The sequence below is a fragment of the Hevea brasiliensis genome, chromosome 6 (genome assembly GCF_030052815.1).
Source record: "Hevea brasiliensis isolate MT/VB/25A 57/8 chromosome 6, ASM3005281v1, whole genome shotgun sequence".
Taxonomy (NCBI): Eukaryota; Viridiplantae; Streptophyta; class Magnoliopsida; order Malpighiales; family Euphorbiaceae; genus Hevea; species Hevea brasiliensis.
In genome coordinates this window covers 18,824,336-18,844,919 of record NC_079498.1, presented here as the reverse complement: position 1 = coordinate 18,844,919, position 20,584 = coordinate 18,824,336, and the positions used below count along the sequence as shown (strand labels likewise).

General features: G+C 35.3%; 1 pseudogene; it reads right to left on the bottom strand.

Moving 5' to 3' along the window:
* Nucleotides 1-5,493: 5,493 nt before the first annotated feature.
* LOC110670617 (importin subunit beta-1-like) lies at nucleotides 5,494-19,914 on the bottom strand (annotated as a pseudogene).
* Between the last annotated feature and the right edge of the window lie 670 nt (nucleotides 19,915-20,584).

Genomic DNA, 20,584 nt, shown 5'->3' with positions numbered 1-20,584 from the left:
GAATTGCTCCGCCAAGGATTTGATTTAATTGCTTTGAACGTTGTCTTTAAATAAATGTCTGATTTCAATTTTGTTTAAAACTGTAATTGGATAGTATTTCCTATATAAAAGGACAGAATTAACGTGACTGTTTTCAATATTGGGATGTTCATTTTAAATGATTTCTCCAAAAATAGATGAAACTTCCTGTGAGTTATCAGTGTCACCTATTTCTTTACTGCCTAACACTAATGCCCACGCGTATATCTTTGCATAATTAGTTTAATCATATTTATAATGATTTTATGAGTTACGAATTACAGTAGGTACCTTTGTCTTATAATTGACTTTTTCTTTTTGGTAAGAAAAAGAATATTTAAAACACAACAAAAACTAGAAAAATAGTTGAAAATATCTCTAATGAAATCTCTGCGTTTGAATCTCAAAATCTCTCAATCAGAACCCGTTACACATATATAGCAAAGGTCTGCTTAATTTTCTAAGCTCTAAAGGAATCAACGAGTGGGAGTTTGGAAGACCAAACTACTTTTTTAATAAAAATACCACTTTAAATATTATTAAAAAATAATAATTCAAAAAAAAAACTATTATTATTATTTTAATATTCTTATAACTAAAATTTTTTAAAATTAATTTTAAATTATTTTTTAATACTCTCTAACTAGTATATTTTAAAAAATAATTTTCTTAATAACAATTTTAACAATAATACCAAACAAGCCCTAGTTAGAATCAGAAGAGACTAAACAAGCATAAGACGGTCCCGCAAGGCTAAACCTAGAAACAGACAGATGGAAATTTACAGCACATAAGCCCTATGAATTCAAAGCAGAGGTCAAATTTGCAAGGGAAATTTGTTTATCAACGCTCCATTAACGAAGTATGACCAAAAAATTAGAAAACAAAAGCCCCACTGCTCCCTCCGTGTGAGACTCAAATCTCCATTCAATTCTTTGTACTGTTACCACAGTTCATGACATTTTAATATAAACATTCTCTACAATATGAAATTGAACAAAAAAAATATTACACATTCTAAAAAAAAGGAGATGTATTTGATGAAAAAAAAAAGGGTGAAAACGCAGAGTATGCGATTTTAATGAATGCAAAGTTGTACTGGCTTGTGATCTATAAAAACGCAGGATGCAATACCCTCAATAGGTTTGAAGACCCCCAACCGAGTATACCAAATGAGAGTAATAGGTATGATACAACCTGACCATATGACAGACATAATGATTAACTGATATGGACAAGAATAAATGAAAATGAAAAGGTGTGAAAAATTAGTAATGGATTGATGGTCTTCTAAAATGTCGCACTTAGGTGGTCTTCAAGTGTCACAAACCTTCTAGACTCGCTGCAGTCCACTTCCACAGCCTAGAGGTTCAGAGACAACCACCAAGATGGCATGTGTAGTCTCGTAAGCAAAGGACTCAACCATAAGGACCAACAAACAGCAACTGACAATAAAAAGCTAGAGCATGTGTATCCTTTGGTGCATGATGTTCGCAGATGATAGAGTTCTGATAGATAAAACGCGAAAAGGAGTCAATAGAAAGCTAGAGCTTTGGAGAAGTACTCTAGAGTTAAAGGGCTTTAAGTTAAGTATAACGAAGACAGAATACATGCATTGCAAGTTTGGTGAAGGCTTAATTTGTGACGCCCCTTACCCTTCTACTGTATAGCAGAGCAAGAAGTGTCACATTCGGTGTTAGAGCACTCTATCTTATTTTTATCATATCTATTGTAAACTTTTAATATCATTTAAAAGTAGTAATCCATGTGTAGAATTTTTTTTTTCTTTATAACTTATTTCTGTGGAGACCCGGACAAAGCCTCCCCTGTTTTATTAGCATCTGGCGGGTTCCACATCACCTGTTAACATATTTATAGTCATCTCACACATTTTCATATCATATTCCCTTTTATCATATCATTCACAACTATTTATGAGATCTCAAAATGAAGTATTATCTATTGCATTCATATGGAAATTCATAGATAATAAATTACAAGTTTTCATTTCAATCTCAAGTTTAATTACAAGTCCAAAATGAAATACATCATAAACTAGTAATTACATCATGACTAAACATAATGAACCAAAATACTAGTCTATACATGGACCCTACCAAAATATAAAAGACCGGTGAGGTGAACTCTGAACTGTATATAGATCTGGTCAACTGCAGTCAGAACACTACTGTGGCGGCTGCTGCTGCGAATGCTCGGACTGGTCTCTAATACCTACGTGATGGAAAACCAACACGCTAAACATAACGCTTAGTGGTGCATAATTTATAATAACAAATACTAAATAATTTAAATAATAATGGCAAATTCATAATTTCTGTGTCTTTTAAATTTTTATTACACTTTGGGAACAATTTAATTTATCGGGATCTTTTCTGTTTAATTATTGTATATTCAATCTTAATTAATCATTTTCAATGTCCAAGAAACCTATAACAGACTATAAGAGCTGGATACATGGGAGTATATGGGTTAGACAACCATATGTTTACCCTGTATACATCTGTCAGGCACGAGACCAGCTGTCGGGCACGAGACCCATTGTCGGGCTTGTAAAGCCAGCATTAAAGTAGGCAAAATGGCCAGTAAGTAGGCATATAGCCTGTAGAACAATCATACCAGACATATATTATCAGTTCATGATTTTCTTGGTAGGCATTACTACTATCTGTAGTCCCTAATTGGTATATCAATTTATCCAAACTAAATAAATAAGTCTAGGTATACTCTAAGCAATAAAATATTTTTAATTATTTTAGTACTATTCACTGTCACTAATTTCTAGTACTGTTCAGTGGTACCATTAATTTCATATTAAACTGTTCAGTGGTACCATTAATTTCATATTAATAAGACATTAGTCCCAATTTATATATTCATATCATTTTTAATATTTAATCAGCCTTATGAGTATTTTAATTATCATGTATAGCATTTTTCCATGAACCTTTCTTTAGGTTCATTTTGATGTATTAAATTTATCTAGGAATTTGGCTAGGTTAGGATGTCTATCTGATCACACTTCCTTCATAACAATTGCTCCTCTATGTTTAAACTTGAATTTTAGTGTTTGAATCACTCAATTTGGGGTTATAGAACTCAAGTTATGGTCAAAATACCATAATTGGTCCATTTGCCTCTAAGCTGTCCAGAATTGGCAATTTCTGTTCAATAAAATTTGACCAGTCATTTGATCATTTTATGGTCATTTTTAGACTTAGGTTCCTTCATAAAATTTGTTCCTCTATGTCTTAGGGACTCCCAGGTACAATTTCATAATTTTTCAAGCTTGGTGTAGTGAGATATGATCATTGTATTGACCTGGACTCTTAATCCTATAAAGGCAATAGTCAAACTTCAGGGCAGTATGTTTGACTCTCTTTTTAGGGTCTTTATACTTAAAATTTGATAAAGGTGTTTGAATCAATGTTGTAACCCTAAATATCATGTTTCCATATCATGTTGGCACATCTCAAATGGAATTTCCTAGTGGGAGTTATGGCCAAATGAACACATGGGTATCAAATGGCATTCTGGGTTCAACTTAACATTTCCAGATTTCAATTCCTAACTTTGGCTAATATTTTCCCTAGGATGGAATGATTTTTGGAGCTTGGTCAAAACATAAAAATTGTTTTGCTATGTCTTATAAAATTTTTGGCACTAGTTTCACTCAATTTGCAACTTTGGAGACCAAATTATGGCATTTTTGCCAAATCTGGTCAAGAATGCCAAAGAAATAGTGTTTTGGTCAATTTCTGGTTTGCAGTTTTAGTGACCAAACTTGTACTAATAATTTTACTTGGTTAAAGGCAAAACTGGGTCAAGTGATCTCATGAAAAGTGTATCCCTATGTCTAAGCTTTCCATTGATGTAAATTTTAGGTTATTTGGACAAGTATAGAGAGAGTTATGACCAAATGAACATGTACTGTTCATTTGGTCATTTTTTGGGTTTCAGTATTTGGTCATCCGGTTTGGGCAGATAATTGGTTATGATTTTGACAAAATTTGAGCATAGTGTCTACATGAAAAATAGACTATTTTGAGTCTAATTTCACCTCCAATTGGCCTCATACCAATTGGAGTTACACATTTTCAGTTATGGTTTAATAAAGGGACTGGACTCATTAGGTCCCAACCTGTAGAAACTCAAACACTCCCAATATCTCAATTCCTCCAACTCCCTTACTTCAATTGGCATACATAGTACTTCTTAAATCACCAATCCATCTCAACAAGTCATATTTCATCAATTGCACAAAATTCTCAATTTTCAATCAAAACCCTAACTTGAATTTTCATAACTCACAGTCAATGCATAAATTTCACAATTTAACTTAATTATACTCATCACACACCATTACTAACATAGTTAAGACCATTAAAAGCATCAATTACCCCTAATCCTATGGCTACCGAAAATCAAGGGTTCTTTCCTTCAAATTTTCTTTTCAATTTCATGCAAATTTTCACTTGATTTAGCATGATATTCATGCTTAAAGAAGAGATTAAAAGTTTAAAGCACTAACCTTTGTGGTGACCCAACTTCAAGCTTCCCAAACTTTAACTTTTCTCCTCTTTATGGGCATCTATAGCTTTCTTAGGGTGTGGGGAGGATTTTTAATGAAGGGGACTATGGGTTTTGGTGTGTTGAGAAGGGGAGATTCAAGCTTGAAGCTTGAACAAAAATGGTGGGAGAGAGGACTAGAGTGGACGGCAAGAGAGAGAGAAGAGATGGAGAAGATGACTTTGGTTGGTGAGTTTTGTCTCTTATGCTTTATATATATATATATATTTATGTATATTTATGTGTACTTAATTTGTTTTAAATTTTCATAAACCTTTTTCTTTTCTTTTCCTTTCTTTTCTTTTCTTTTCTTTTCTTTTCTTCTTTTTTCACTTCTCATTTCCCTGATTCAAATTTATAAAAATAATTTGTGTTAATTATTTTTATTCTCTAAATTTTATTTTGACATTTAGGTCAAAATTCACCTCTGGGAGTGAAATGATCAAAATGCCCTTTATAATGCATATTGTGTCATTTTTATTTTTTTTTATACCAATTTATAAATTCTCTAAATTTTAATTTATTTTTCTCTAAATTTTTTCTGTATTTTTTAAATATTTATTTCTTCAATTTATGCCTCCTCACTATAGTTTAGATGTAATTCCAGATATTCTGACTGTTCGAACAGACATTAGTCACCGAAACAGTAGAATGTACGGACTACCTATGGTGAGGGTATTACAGAATTGGTGATAGGGAAGGAGTTAGTTTGGATGGAATGATACTGTCCCAAAGTAATCACTTTAAATATCTCAGCTCAGTCCTTCAAGTAGATGGGGGATGTGAGAAGGATGTTAGTCATAGGATTAAAGCCGGATGGTTGAAGTGGAGACATGCCATAGGAGTTTTATGTGATTGCAAGATTCCCCACAGGAGTTTCAGCAGAACTCACATGTCTTTCCCCATGTATATGCTACCCAAAAGCAGGAGGATGTGGAGTGCATAAGGAAGCAGGAGTTGCATTTTGGGAGATTTCTTAAACCCTTGAAGAATTCTTGAATAAGCCTCCAAAATTCCATTTCTCAATGAATTTGTATATTCAATCATTTCATCATCAGCACCAGCTGTATGGGTAGATAACTCTGTAGCACTTTGGAGCATAAGTATGGCATATATCAAGTGCTTTCAAAATTTTCTCCTATTGATAAGGCAATGTCACCAAAACATGAGAATATGGAAGGCTTCACAGATTGCTACAACTAATTGCTAGATAAATCCTTGAGAAGTTGTGTTATGATCCCATCATAATAAGGTAAAATTTTATTCTCCAATGCCCTGTAGATATCCCTAACAACACCAAATGTAACAGCACAAACTTGGTACTCATCAAAATTTTGAAGACCTATTTCTAAATATTTATAAAATTCTGGTATGCATTTTGCAAAATTTGAATTGGATGCATAGGCAAGGGCTCCAATTGCTAACATTACCTCCTCATGCATAGTAGCACTTATGCAAGCAAAAACCCTCACAAAAAGCCCCACTATTTGGTCAGCATATTGCATGAACACAATCTTAGTAGGCTCTGATGAACCTAACTTTTGAATGATGACTTGTAAACACCCACTGTAACACCCCTAATTTTCAAATAATTATTTTATATGTAAATATAAATATTTTAGTCTAACTCCTGGTGTTGTACGCTTTGCGTAGATACTTTCATTTTATGGCAATTCAGCCGTCGGTCGGATCTATAATTTTGGGTCGAGCAGATAAGTTGCCGGAATTACTTTAAAATCAGGTCAAGATTATAAGCTACCCCACCATTTTCAGACGTCCTGGATACGTTTCCAATATCCGAATTGGCTTAGGTAAGCCCGAACAGTAAGTTTCCTTAATAATTTAGTTTCGAGTTTAGATTAAAAATCCATAAAATATTCGTGGGTAGTTAGAAAATTATAATTCCTTTTGTATTAGCTTAGTAATATTGCTAAGGACTGCAGGGCAAAGTTTTAGAATTTTTAGAGCTCAATTGGGCAGTTTTTGCAAAAGGGTTAGTTGTAGGGACTAAATTATAATTTTTCAAATTATGATTGTTGATTGTTTGGATGGGCCTAGGAGGAGCCATGTGATGTAATTGAGATATGGTTGTGTGACTTGTTCATATAGAAGTATATTTTGAGCCCTTTTGCAAGTTGGGTTTATCCTAGGTATAACGAAAACTCTTTCAGATTTTCGGCACGACTTAGGATGTCTTTATTCTTTTTAAGCTTGTATTGAGTCAATTATATTAAATAATTGTAATGAAATTGCCAGGTGAGCCGGGACAGCCTTCCTTCTTTGCCCAGCTGCCACAGTAACCTCGGTTCACGTTTGTGAGTAAAATATTGATGTTAATTATAATTTCAATATTATTATATGTTCAGGCATGCTCATGCATCACTTATAAATATATATCTATGTAGTTAAACACTATGCACATTTTATATTGCATTCTTAATTGATGATATGCTATGGATATTATTTTATGGTAATTTGGAGCAGTGTGCGTGTGTTGGCGTGCGTGTGGTGTGTGGTATTGGTTATGGACAGGATGGGTAGATGCGGCTGGAGCTTGACTCGCTGGGACCTGATCCTTTTATGGATTAATTGGGGTAGGCACAGCTCGAGATGATCTCGCTGGCTCCCACATTTAGTTTATAAAGCAAAAGTCTGGCTTGAGAGATACTCACTTGCAGAGGTTGGATTAAGAGAGTTGTATAGGGGATCGGCTCCCATATACGTACTGTTTGAACATTATTTAGTGTGTGAGTGCTCCAAATTACCTTTTTGCTGTTATAATGTGATTTGTATGAAAATTTTGATGGTGTTGCATTCCACTCTTCAGGATGCATTAGCTTTAGATAGCTATAGAAATTATGGTTAAAATCGGTATTTTACTCTTTGAGTCGAATGCTCACTCATGTTTACCTTATTTTTCCAGGATATAGAAGATTTCTTGTTGAGTTCTAACCTGCCTCTCTCATTCACAGGCAATCTATTAATATCTATTATGCTTGTATAATTTTACTAAATTCTAGACTTAGCATGTGTTAGGAGTATTTTAATCAATTTAGGACTGTAATATAATATTATGTTGAATTTGTAAGAACATTAAATGCATGTATGTGTGCGTGTGATTGGATTGGATGAGGGAGCTGAGCTCTCATTTGATTTTATAACATGATGAGTATGTGGAAGGTGAGTTGAGCTCCCCAATTTGTTATATATTGTGCTTATAGGTCGGGTGAGTCAAAAACTCCTTATTGTATGGTCCATGTTATGGCTGGACTCTGTCCGGTTGAATTCTTGAAATTGGGCTTAAAATGGGCCTTAGGATTGGGTTAAGAAATAGTTACGCTTACTATGGGCCTCGGGGGCTTTAGGCTAGCCTAAGTCCTAGTGTTGATCCGGCCCATAGGTTGGGTCATGACAAATGTGGTATCAGAGCTTAGGCTTTAGATTCATGGGAAAGTGTGCACCTAAAGTTGTCACATGCGGAGTATAGGATTCTGTTTCGTCTTCATCTATAATTCCTTGCTTCTAGATTCTGTGTTATTCCTCAGGTAGTATAAGAGTGCTTCAATTTAGCACCTCAATTTTGTGAAGTACATGGTGATGTAAAATAGATTTAGCAGACGTGTTTAGGTCTGCCATAGAAATACGTACTCCAAGAAATACTATGTTTCTATTAGTATGTTTCCAAGTGTTGTGCCTATCTAATGCAAGGCACAAGGACCTAAAGGTGATTTTTGGCAGTATTACTGCCCTAAATGGGAGTAAGGATATCATTGCAGGCAATCATCAGTGAATAGCAAATCAAAGTAAGTTCATGGTATCAGTGGAGTTAAGATAGATAAAACAGTGAGAAATCTAGTCTATTGGGACATACTGTAGTAATTATACAATATTCTCGATGTTTGTGCCATAAGCTACAGATTATAGTACCGACATGGGATTATTGTGTAGAGCTGCGTGCTTCCCTGTGATGCACCATGATTAGGGTGTTTGTAAACAACCTCTATTTTGGTACAGTTATGTCAAAACAGAGTTTTATTTTTGCAGAGGAGATAGGAAAAATCCTAGTTAGGGTTTAAGACCCTAGAGATTGAACACCAAAGGTCACAGTTGGGTGATAACTAGAATCAGTGACTCAGTTATCCTATTTTGAGTCTAGAGTTAGAGCATAAGTGGCACAAGAATAGAGGTTTTTAGTATGATTGTAGTGTAATGGTGACACCTACTTGGTGGGATCATCTGGTCTCCGGTATGACATCATTGGCAGTGTTGGCATTACAGTAGACGTGTTGTTTAAAGTTTAATGAAGATAGCACCTCCTTCGTGTGACATTGGAGCATAAGTAAGACTCTACTCCCTAAAGGAGATTGGAGGTTATGAATAATATTCGTATCCTGCGAAATAACATTCTAGGAAGGTTAACAATATAAAAAGAGAGCAGACAGCTTTATATAGTTGTGGTAATGGGGTTGAGGTAGTACCTCTCTTGCAGTCGGTTATACTGTAGAGTATGGTAATATTTTCTAAGGAAAGATATAAGAGTACCACTAATATAACGATTTGTGGAATGATGTCCTAAATGGGACTGTAGTATGATAGGAAATAGTGGCTCCAGTATCCCCTTAGGGAGAGTACAATTTTCATTGTAAGGATCATAAGAGATTAGATCATGATGAATGCAGAGCTTTGGAGTAGTAAGGGAAAAAAAAAGAATCTTGTAGATTCCCTCCTTATGGTATTAGAGGGTAGTTTAGAGTTAAACTGAGAAAAGGACAATGATTGCAAGTCAGCGAAAATAAGTCATAAAATATCAGTAGATAAAAGGAAATATAGAAATGAAAATTTGGATAGTTGGTTTTAGATGCAACAGGAGAGAAATTTGAATGAAAGTGGAAGTACCAGCCAAAGTGGTTAGAGCACCAATTTTGAGTAACATCAAGGTGTTGATAACTTGATAGAGACAGTGAAGGGATATAAGTTCCTGACATGATAGTCAGATCAAGAAAGAGTGTAACACCCCCGTTTGCATAGCCTGTTATATTTTACTGTTCCGGTGACCGGTGTTGGTCCGGACAATTAAGGGGATTAGAACCACACTTAAGTCAATTAGAGAAGCCATAAACACAAATAATTAGTAATGTTCAATTAGTTAAGTATAAATAAGAAAAACAGAACATAAGAAGTTAAACGAGCCGAGAGTCACAGCGATGAGTGACCTCCTGAACGCATCACAAGTCATTTTAAACTCAAATTTTGAACCATAAAAAGTGAAGCTGCGGTCCTTAGGACCCTTATGAACACAGTGGAAAAGAGAAAATCATGAAAAAGAACTGTTAAGCCAGTCAAATAATTAGGTCAGGGAGCCAAAAGAAATATGGAATTAATTGCAAACCGGGATGAACCGGCGAGGGGCAATTTGATTAATTGACCCCGAGAGCTGACTCCTGACCTAACTGTCCAATAAAATCGGAGAAATAAAAATTTTTGAATCAAGGATTAGATTAAAGAACTAATAAGAAATTTAAGAGAATTGAAAAAGAAAAGAAAAAGGTTTATTGCATCATGTGGATGACATCATTGTGATGTCAAAAATCAATTTTAATTTCCCAACTTTTTTTGACCAAGTCAAATACATAAAATTTCACTTAAAATACTTAAAAAATTAGAAGGAAAAGTCATTTCTTCTTCTTTAAAAAAATTCAGCCGGCTCCCCTTTCTTTTCTCTTTCTTTTTCTTTTCAATTTCCTCCATTAATGGTCATTTAAGCTTCTTAAACCCTATTATTCCTTCACAAATTTCATACTCACCAAAGTAAGGTCTTGCTCTTTGGCTTTGATAGAGAGATTTGAAATAAGAAGGATCAAAAAGAAGTGAGGATTTGGAATTACAAATTCTGCTCAACAAGTAAGTCCCTCTCTCTAACTTAATTTGAATAAAATGCATAGAAATGAGCTTGAATAAGTAGCAAATTACATAGAAACTCAAGAAATCACTCATGTATGAAGCTTTATGAAAGTTGGTATGCATGAAATTAATTAGGGTTTGATAGAAATTGTTAGAATTAAAGAGGTACTCATGCTTGATTGAGTAAGTAAGTGAGACTTGTACACTTAGAATTCATGAATTGAGGAAATTGAGGAATTAGGGTTCTTGACCCTTAGGGTTTTGGGAGAAAATTTAAGAAATTGGTAAATGATGACTTTGGTTTATTGTGAGATGAAAAATGGTCAATAATGGCCAAAAGAGATGTATGGGAATTGTTGGAATGAAAACCAAATTCGTAGGTCCAATGGTCATGCTGCTGGCAGCATGACCAAACCCACTTTGAAGGACCAAAACTCAAATTTTACAAGTCCAATTGATATGCCACAAATTGGGGATGAAAATAGACATAAAAGAGCACAATTTTCATTAAGGAACCATGCCCAAAAACTGACCAAAACTGGGTGAACAAATTGGCCAAAGTGAAATGAGAGCAGGCTGCCACTGCACCAAATTGACCAAATGAACAGTAACTGTTCATTTGGTCATAACTCGAGCTAGGAAGGTCAAATTGACCTGAAATTTTACCAGCAATTAGATAAGGTATAGATCTAAAACTGTTATGAAGAACACCACCCCAAATTATGCCATTAACCCATTCAAATTAGTGAGCAAAGTTGAGTTACCAAACCTGCAACTCTGCAGAATTTATATTGAGCAGTAATGTTTGAAGGGTTATAACTCTCTCTACAAAACTCCGATTTAGGCGATTCTTGAACCGATGGAAACCTAAGACATAGTAGAACATTTTATATGAAGAAATTTAGACCAAATTATGAACTTAACTTAATCAAATTACTGACCAAAATTGGATTAAAATCTGCAAGAACCCAAAATCTCAGCATGAACAGTGCACGTGAACCGTAATTTTATTTTGGCCATAACTTGAGCTACAAAACTCCGATTGAGGTGATCCAAAAATGAGAATACACTTAAGACAATAAAGAACATTTTCTATGAAGGAAGTTTTGTCAAATTCCAATAGTAGATTGACCAATGGAGTAGTGCAACTTAGAACTCCAAAACCGAAAATTGGCAATTTTGCCAAAATGACCTAAGCTTTGAGAAAACGACCAAAACCAACAAGTTTAATGACCAAAATGTGGTATGTGGGTGAAGTTGGAGTTCCCATACCTATTAAGCCTTAGAAAATCAACTATTTGACTTGAATAGTGCAGTGAATAGTAACCCGAAACATAAAATTTCAAGAACGTCGAAATTAGCACGTTAGAGCTAAGTATAAGTGAAGTTAAATTTATTTTTGGATTTATGTTAAATTATGGTACTGAAACACTATAAAATTGTGTGTTTCAGTGGAAAAGAATACCGGGACAGAATCCGAGGAGTCGAGTTAAGGCCAAAAGGCGACTCATTTGAGGTTTGTGCACAACATCTTCATGCTTTAAAATTCATTGATAAAGTGAACGAAATATGTATTTTACTTGTGCATTGGAATTGTTGAAAGTTTATTTGTGACATTATTTATGATGTTTTGATTTAAACTGTGAAAGTTATTGTGTATAGTTGAAATGACAATGTTTAGCAAATTGTTAAGATAAGTTTTGAAACCACAGTGTCATGACCATATATTTGAACACCTCACTAGCATGACTAGTGGGGGTAATTAGTTTCGAATTTTGATTCCTTCTCTGGAGAAGTGTTGAGGTGTGCCAGTAGAAGAGGATGTGAATGGATATCCATATATTTGAGCTAGCTAGCCTTGTGATATGATTTCTCTTTAGCCTCTAGCTATTGAGATTCTATTTGTTTCGAATGGCATGATTTAACTGTGGGTTTTATGAAATGTGTTTTGATACTTTGAAATGAACTTGGTTTGCATTAAAATCTCATAATTCATGTTTTGTGTTTAATGCTCATGTTTAGTCAAATTTTTGAATAAATGTGATTTTATTTTTGCATAAAGATTATTTTAGTATGTTGTGTACCACTGAGTCCTAGTACTCATGATAGCTTTCTATTGTCAGATCAGAGACTAGAAGACTAGAAAGCAGACCGAAATACTGAGGTGTGAGGAGCTATCATCTTGAAGTCTTCGGGTATAATTTATACCCTGCCTGTAAATATTTATTTTGATGTATGTATTGCATATAAAGGTATGGACATGTAAATGGGTCTTAAGCAGCTTGTAGAAAATTTGTATGAAGTTTGTAATAAAATTTAGTTTGTATTTCTTTTGATGTGAATTTTGTAAGGATGTATATAAATGGTTTTGTCTCAAATGAAATGATTGTGAAAGTGTTGAAATTGATAGAGTTTGATTGTGAAATTGAAGTTGTGGTTGAGAAAAATTTTTAGAAGTGCTTTTTACAGGTATTTGAAGAACGGTTTTCTCAAAATCCAGAGGAAACTCTGTCAAAATTTTTATAAAATTTACGAAAAAATAAAATGGGCCAAAATTTCCAACTAGCTTTTCACTTAAGTACAAGTTTTAAATACTTATTAGAAATGCTCACCACTTACCAAAAGTAAGAAATTATTTTAAAATCCCTTGTAGGGTGCTTAATGAGTTATCGGTAGGTGAAGTTCGGTAGTTCATTAAGTATTCTACGGGATCATGTTATGCCTTACAGAGGGGTAAGGTGTGACAAAGAGAGTACTACTAAAGAATAAAATAATCAAGTTCTACTTTGGGTAAGATAAAAGAGATGAATTAAAGAGCAAACCACATAGCCAAAAATAGGACAAGATCAGGAAGATCAAAGTGTGATATAAGGTATATAAAGTGCCATTCTGAGCAAGGTAAATAGGATGAACTGAAGGCAATATTAGAAAACCTAAAACGAGGGTACATGAGTGAGGACAGTTGTCAAGATATAGAATCCAAAAGTGTAGGACTTAGGGTAGGTTATGGTTTGGGCAGTGTCAGGAGCCAAAACATGGGATTCAGAGTTGCAGGATATGGATCAAACTCTGTCTATTCCTGTTTCTAAGATGGAGTAGGTAGCAATGGGATAAGTCCATTTAGACTTCTAATAGTATGAGGAAAATTAATTGAGGAATGTAACCAGAGCAAATAAAAGTTATAGGATGTGCAATGGTGTCTTGAACTGTCCTATCAGGCAAAGGAGTGAATTAATAAGTAGTAAGTTAAATAAAAGTAAACCTAATGGTTCAAATAGGCATGAAGAACAAAAAGGATGGTGGAAAAGGGCACATAGGCTCAGGACTTGAGTAGAGGTGGTGAGATAGCAATCACGGGGTCTGTGATCAAGGATTAGGTAAGCATTTTTAGTATGACCAATAGGGTCACTTTATGAGGAAACATGAATAAAAATGAGTGATAGAACTACAGAAGGAGATAAAACAGAAAGAGATATGTATGAGTGACAGTCACAAGTCATTGAGAAGTACAAGGATAAGTATTATCACAGTAAGCATGATTGGAATCCATTTTGGAAGAGTTTATTAGTAAGAGGTATCTTCTTGAATACAGTAAAATATAGGGATACAAAAGAGTTAAGGTAGGCATAAAAAGGTAGAAATGGAGTACAAGTGGAGATAAAAAATCTTAAGATGATATATCAGGCAAATTGATGGTACAATAGAAGGATTGCTGTAGTTGATATCTTATATAAAGATGATGAAATTTCAGGGAGAAGACCAAAAGACATGAATGGTGTGTTGATGTCAGTAGGAGGAGATTTCTCCTTCTTTTCAAGTTTAGATCGTATCTTTAGCTCTAAAAGTCTACATAAACAAGGGAAATAATGTTGTGATGACCTAGTATTTAAGAACCTGATAGGCACTAGTCTGTACACATTCTTCTTAAAAAGAAAATGACGGTAAGTATGTACCTGATGTTATGTATGAAAGGACGATTAGAGTAGTGATCGAAATTAAGTCGAGTTAGTCACCAGGTCTCGCAACCCTTTTGAACTATAAGCTAGAGGAAGAGCTAGTTGTGAATAAGTTTTAGTGGATGAAATTATTGCTGATAGGCAATATATAAGATTATATTAAGGAGAATGAACACATGAAGTATCTTGACTGGAATTAAGGCATAACACACATTTTCCATAGCTATATTAGTTCAGATGGAACTTATAGTTTCTGGGGCTCCTATCTAACTAGGATAAGCGAGTTCCTACTAAGGTTGATAAGGAATGGTAATGTTTTAATGGTCAAGTTGGGAAGGAGATACAAAAAGAATTTTCTAGGGTGAATTACAAGGGTTATATAATGTGAAAGATGTGTTGATAGGAGCCAATCGTAAGGTTAGAATTTCAGAAGTAATGAAACTAGTAATCAAGATAGGACTAAGAAATAAAAAGAAGGTTAAAGTTGATGATGGGATAGACATCCTTGAAGGAAAAGGTATAAGGATGAGAGAGAACAAAGGTTAAAAAATAAGTATAGTAGGTTGGACAGATGCTAACAATAGCAAAATAGAAAAAGGAAGTGGATAAAATTCAAAAGACAGGAGAAAAGCTCGGTAGAGTTGGTTATAATTATGAGAATAAGAAGAATAAGTATGCTAGGGACATACTAAGGCATGTTTAAAACAATTTATGGTGAGATGATAAATTCAAGGAGTAGTGGAATCACGATTTAAGTGTTAATATGTCAGGAAGTACGTCACATAATAAGAAGTTTTAGGAAGAAGTCAAGATATTTTCATTCCAGAAGAGGAGTGGGAAATGATAAAGTTGCATGAACTGAGTTGTCAGGGAATACAAATACTTCTGTCATATAAAAGAAGTGACCCAGTTCACTTTCCAATGTTGATAGATGGTGTATGTTACATTTGGCACTTGGATAGAGCTCTATAGGACTAGATGCATAAGATGGACAGGAATTGGTCTAAGGACCTTACTAATGACGCAAGGTAGATTGAAAATTTGAAGTGTTATGGGAGTGAGAAGAAGCACAGGTGTTGACCATTGAGGTCATGAGACAAGTAAAGATGTTGAACAAGATACCTATGATAGATGCTACAAGAAAGCATCTCATAGGATACTATAGGATAAGGAACATAAGTCATGTTTGTAGGAAGTAGAGATTATTGAAACAAAGGTATAGGGACTGAAGTCACTAAGAGATATGTTAGGGCACAATGAAGGAAAGGTAAGCACTAAAGCTGATGGAAGTTATGAGATATCAAGTCAAACACCATTTAGGTATAATGAGTACTCAAGATGTTAGAAAAAGATTAAGGAGTGGTTTGAGGTATAAGTTTCGCTGTGAAATGATGATGATAGCTAGGATACTACAACACGCAAAAGAGCTATGCGAATCCTAGGCTAAAGGATGTAGAGTTTGCAGTGGGTGTTTATATATTCCTAAAGGTCTCCCTAATGAAAGGATTCATGAGGTTTGGGAAGAAAGGCAAGCTGCAACCTAGATATATAGGACTTTTTGAGGTCATTTATAGAGTTGGAACATTTGCTGACCAGTTGGAGTTACCACCAAGCCTTTCTCACGTCCACCCAGTGTTTTGTATTTCCATGCTTAGGAAGTACATACCTGATCCTTCCCAAGTGTTACAACTCGATATATTGGAGTTGAAGGAAAACCTAACCTTCGAGGAGCAGGCAATAGCCATAGTGGACTTTCAGATGAGGCAGCTATGATCATAGCAGATTCCTATTGTTAAGGTTTTGTGGAAGAACCAATCGGTAGAAGAGTGTATCTGAGAGTCAGACCAGGACATGCGCAATAAGTACCCGTAATTGACCACTGTGTGATCTTGTAATTCTTTATTCTATCTTGTGTAAAATTCGAGGATGATTTTTCTGTAAGGGGGAGAGAATGTAATACCCCCTAATTTTCAAATAATTATTTTATATGTAAATATAAATATTTTAGTCTAACCCCTAGTATTGTGGGCTTTGCATAGGTACTTTCGTTTCATGGCAATTTGGCCATCGCCTGGATCTATAATTTCGGGCCGAACAGATAAGCTGTCGGAATTGCTTCAGAACTGAGTCAGGATTATAAGCTACCCTATCATTTTCAGATGTCCCAGATACGTTTCCAATATCCAAATTGGCTTAGGTAAGCCTAAACCCTTAGTTTGCTTAATTATTTAGTTTCGGGTTTAGATTAAAAATCCATAAAATATTCGTGGGTAGTTAGAAAATTATAATTTCTTTTGTATTAGCTTAGTAATATTGCTAAGGACCACAGGGTAAAGTTTTAGAATTTTTAGAGCTCAATTGGGCAATTTTTGCAAAAGGGTTAGTTGTAGGGACTAAATTGTAATTTTTTAAATTATGATTGTTGACTGTTTGGATGGGCCCAGGAGGGGCCATGTGATGTGATTGAGATATGGTTGTGTGACTTGTGGATATAGAAGTGTATTTTGAGCCCTTTTGTAGGTTGGGTAGGTCCTAGGTATATGGAGAACTCTGCCGGATTTTCGGCATGACTTAGGATGTCTTTGATTTTTTTTAAGCTTGTATTGAGTCAATTATATTAAATAATTATAATGAAATTTTTAGGTGAGCTGCGACAGCCTTGCTTCTCCTCTCAGCCGCTACAGTGACCACGGTTCACGCCTGTGAGTAAAATATTGATTTTAATTATAATTTCAATATCATTATATGTTCAAACATGGCCATGCATCACTTATAAATATATATCTATGTAGTTAAACACTAGACACGTTTTATATTACATTCTTAATTAATGATATTCTATGGATGTTATTTTATAGTAATTTAGAGCAGTGTGCATGTGTTGGCGTGCGTGTGGTGTGTGGTATTGGTTATAGACAAGACAGGTAGATGTGGCTGGAGCTTGACTCGCTGGGACCTGATCCTTTTATGGATAAGTCGGGGTAGGCACGGCTCGAGATGATCTCGCTGGCCCCTGCATTTGGTTTATCAAGCGAAAGTCCGGCTTGAGAGACACTTATTGGTAGAGGTTGGATTAAGAGAGTTATATAGGGGATCAGCTCCCATATATGTACTATTTGAACATCATTGGGTGTGTGAGTGCTCCAAATTATCTTTTTACTGTTATGATGTGATTTGTATAAAAATTTTGATGGTGTTGCATTCCACTCTTCAGGATGCATTAGCTTTAGATAGCTATAGAAATTATGGTTAAAATCAGTATTTTACTCTCTGAGTTGAATGCTCACTCCTGTTCACCTTATTTTTTCAGGATACAGGAGATTTCTTGTTGAGTTCTAACCTGCCTCTCTCCTTCGTAGGCAATCTATTAATATCTGCTATGCTTGTATAATTTTACTAAATTCTAGACTCCGCATGTGTTAGGAGTATTTTAATCAATTTGGAACTGATATATAATATTATGTTGAATTTGTAAAAACATTAAATGCATGTATGTTTATTATATATTGTGCTTACAGGTCGGGTGAGTAAAAAAGTCCCTGTTGTATGGTCTATGTTATGGCTAGATTCTATTCGGTTGAATTCTTGAAATTGGGCTTAAAATGAGCCTTAGGATTGGGTTAAGGAATAGTTAGGCTTACTATGGGCCTCGGGGGTTTTAGGCTAGCCTAGGTCCTAGTGCCGGTCCAGCCCATAGGTTGAGTCGTGACACCCACAAAGTAGACCTTGCAACTCACTCTGTTTCTCTCTCTCATCAGGTGCAAGCTTCAGCCCTTCAAGAGTCTTATGAAGCTCTGTCATAATGACAGGTACCAGTTACAAAACCATGGATGCTGTTTCATCAGTTGAGCACCTCATAACTTTTTTCTGCGTTTCACATGCAGCAGTCCTCAATCGGGATTCCCCAGCATCTTCTCAGTGAGTAACAGTTAGAAAAGCATGCACAATTTCCTGGAAATAAGGTGCCAATGGTCGGACCTTCCTCTTTATAACCTTGGGCAAGGAAATAGAGTGCACCACATGCTTTTTTAGCCACATTTGGAGTATCTTTCATGCTTTAGAGCAGAACTGTGATGATCTGTTGGCAATTTGCTTGAGTAATTATAGATGTGTCCACAGTTGAACCATGAAGGAATTCAAATATCCGTCCTAGAGTCTAAGCAGTAGTGTCTCTCACATGGTTATTCGAGTCCTTTGTTAAAGCAGTAAGCATGAAGTTCAAAGCAACGTTAATGATGGGTGTCAACTTGTTAGGGGAAAGTCCCTCCAAGATTGAGCCAAAAGCATATGTGGCTGCCTCCCTTTACCTCTAATGAGGCTTTGTTATTTTTTCTTCAATGAATGGCATGATTAGTGGCATAATATCATCTCCCACAGTGCGTGCAACCAAGCCAAGGCATGTACCCCCTGCCATTGCAATGTTCCAAGCTCCTTCATCATGATCTTGATCCTCCTCTTGTTTAAGGAGGGTTTCCAATAGCATTGGGATAAGAGTAGGGAGCGCCTGCTTGATAAAATAACAACAAGGGAAATCAGAATCCCCACTGAAATTGCCCCTTTATTCTTCCAAGATGTCTATCTCCTCATCACAAATAGAACTCCAAAACTCAATTGCCTGAAGCAACACAGGCTCTTCATCTTCTCTCACAACCTTTGCTCTGATGTTAAAAATGTCTTGCATATAAGGGGCTAATTTCTTATAGTACATTGATGAAATGGAGACCAAACATTCAAATGCTGCTTGCCTCATCTTCACTTCTAGAGACAAAGTTGCCTCACATACAATTCTTATGACATAATCAAGCTCCATATTATTGCTAAAATTTGATTTAGCAAACCCTAGAGCATTGTAAAGTGCTCAGGTAGCAGTAATCCTAACATCATTGTTTGCTTCAGATGCATTCATACCTTGAGCTACAGCAGTAAGAATTCTATTTACTTAATCTTGATCCACAACATTAGGAGAGATTTCCTCGCATAAATATCCAAGTGTCTTTAATGTTGCTTGCTTCACATGAGCTGGTAGCTGGTGAATATTAAATAATAGTGATCCTATTAACTCAGGCCACTGTTTCTGGGGAAGCTCAATGCCAGCAACCTTAGTAACTACTTAAGAGGCAGTTCACCAAGCATCAGATACTGTGGATGAGAGGGTCTTCAACAAACATGTCTTTATCTGATTCTTCACAGTAGCATCCAATGACAACCATCTCTGGACAAGCTCAAATTTTCTATGTTGTTCCTTTGCATCCAATGCATTCTTTAGAATCAAACCTGCTAATTTACGGCTATCAATAGGTTTATCATCATTAGCTAGCTCCCAAGACATTGATAACATAAAACTAAGTAGATTTTGCTCCTGAAATTGTTTCAATCTTTCCTCTGCTTGCTTCCTAACATTTCCATCTATTGATTGTGCATTCAAAAGCATCTGTGTAACTTTCATTGCCATAGCGTATTTGGAAGTATCAAGCAAAAAAAAAAAAGTCAGATTCATAGAATATTGCAGCTCACTAGGTCCACCTAAAATATAACTCTCCAACTCAACCTAAGAGCAGATCCTAATCCAATTATTAAATGTGAAATTAAAATAACATAAAGCCACCTAATATTTTATAAAGAAATATAGTATAGAGATAAAGAAGCTTAGGAAAAAATTCTAATTACAATCTTCTATTATTTGAAGAAGCTCCAAATGCCCCCTTCATCCCATGTGATAGGGTGTCTTAACACTGGTGGTTTATTCATTCAACCGTTTTTTTTTTTAGCTTTAATCATATTCTTCTTCTCGATGAATTGGGGAAACATATACAAGAGAGTATCCTTTGGTGCATGATGTTTGCGGATGATATAATTCTGATAGATGAGATGCGAGAAGGAGTCAATAGAAAGCTAGAGCTTTGGAAAAGTACTCTAGAGTCAAAGGGCTTTAAGTTAAGTAGAACGAAGACAGAATACATGCATTGCAAGTTCAGTGAAGGCCGAACTGGTGATAGGGAAGGAATTAGTTTGGATGGAGTGGTACTGCCCCAAAGTAATCACTTTAAATATCTGGGCTCAATCCTTCAAGTAGATGGGGGATGCAAGAAGGATGTTAGTCATAGGATTAAAGCCGAATGGTT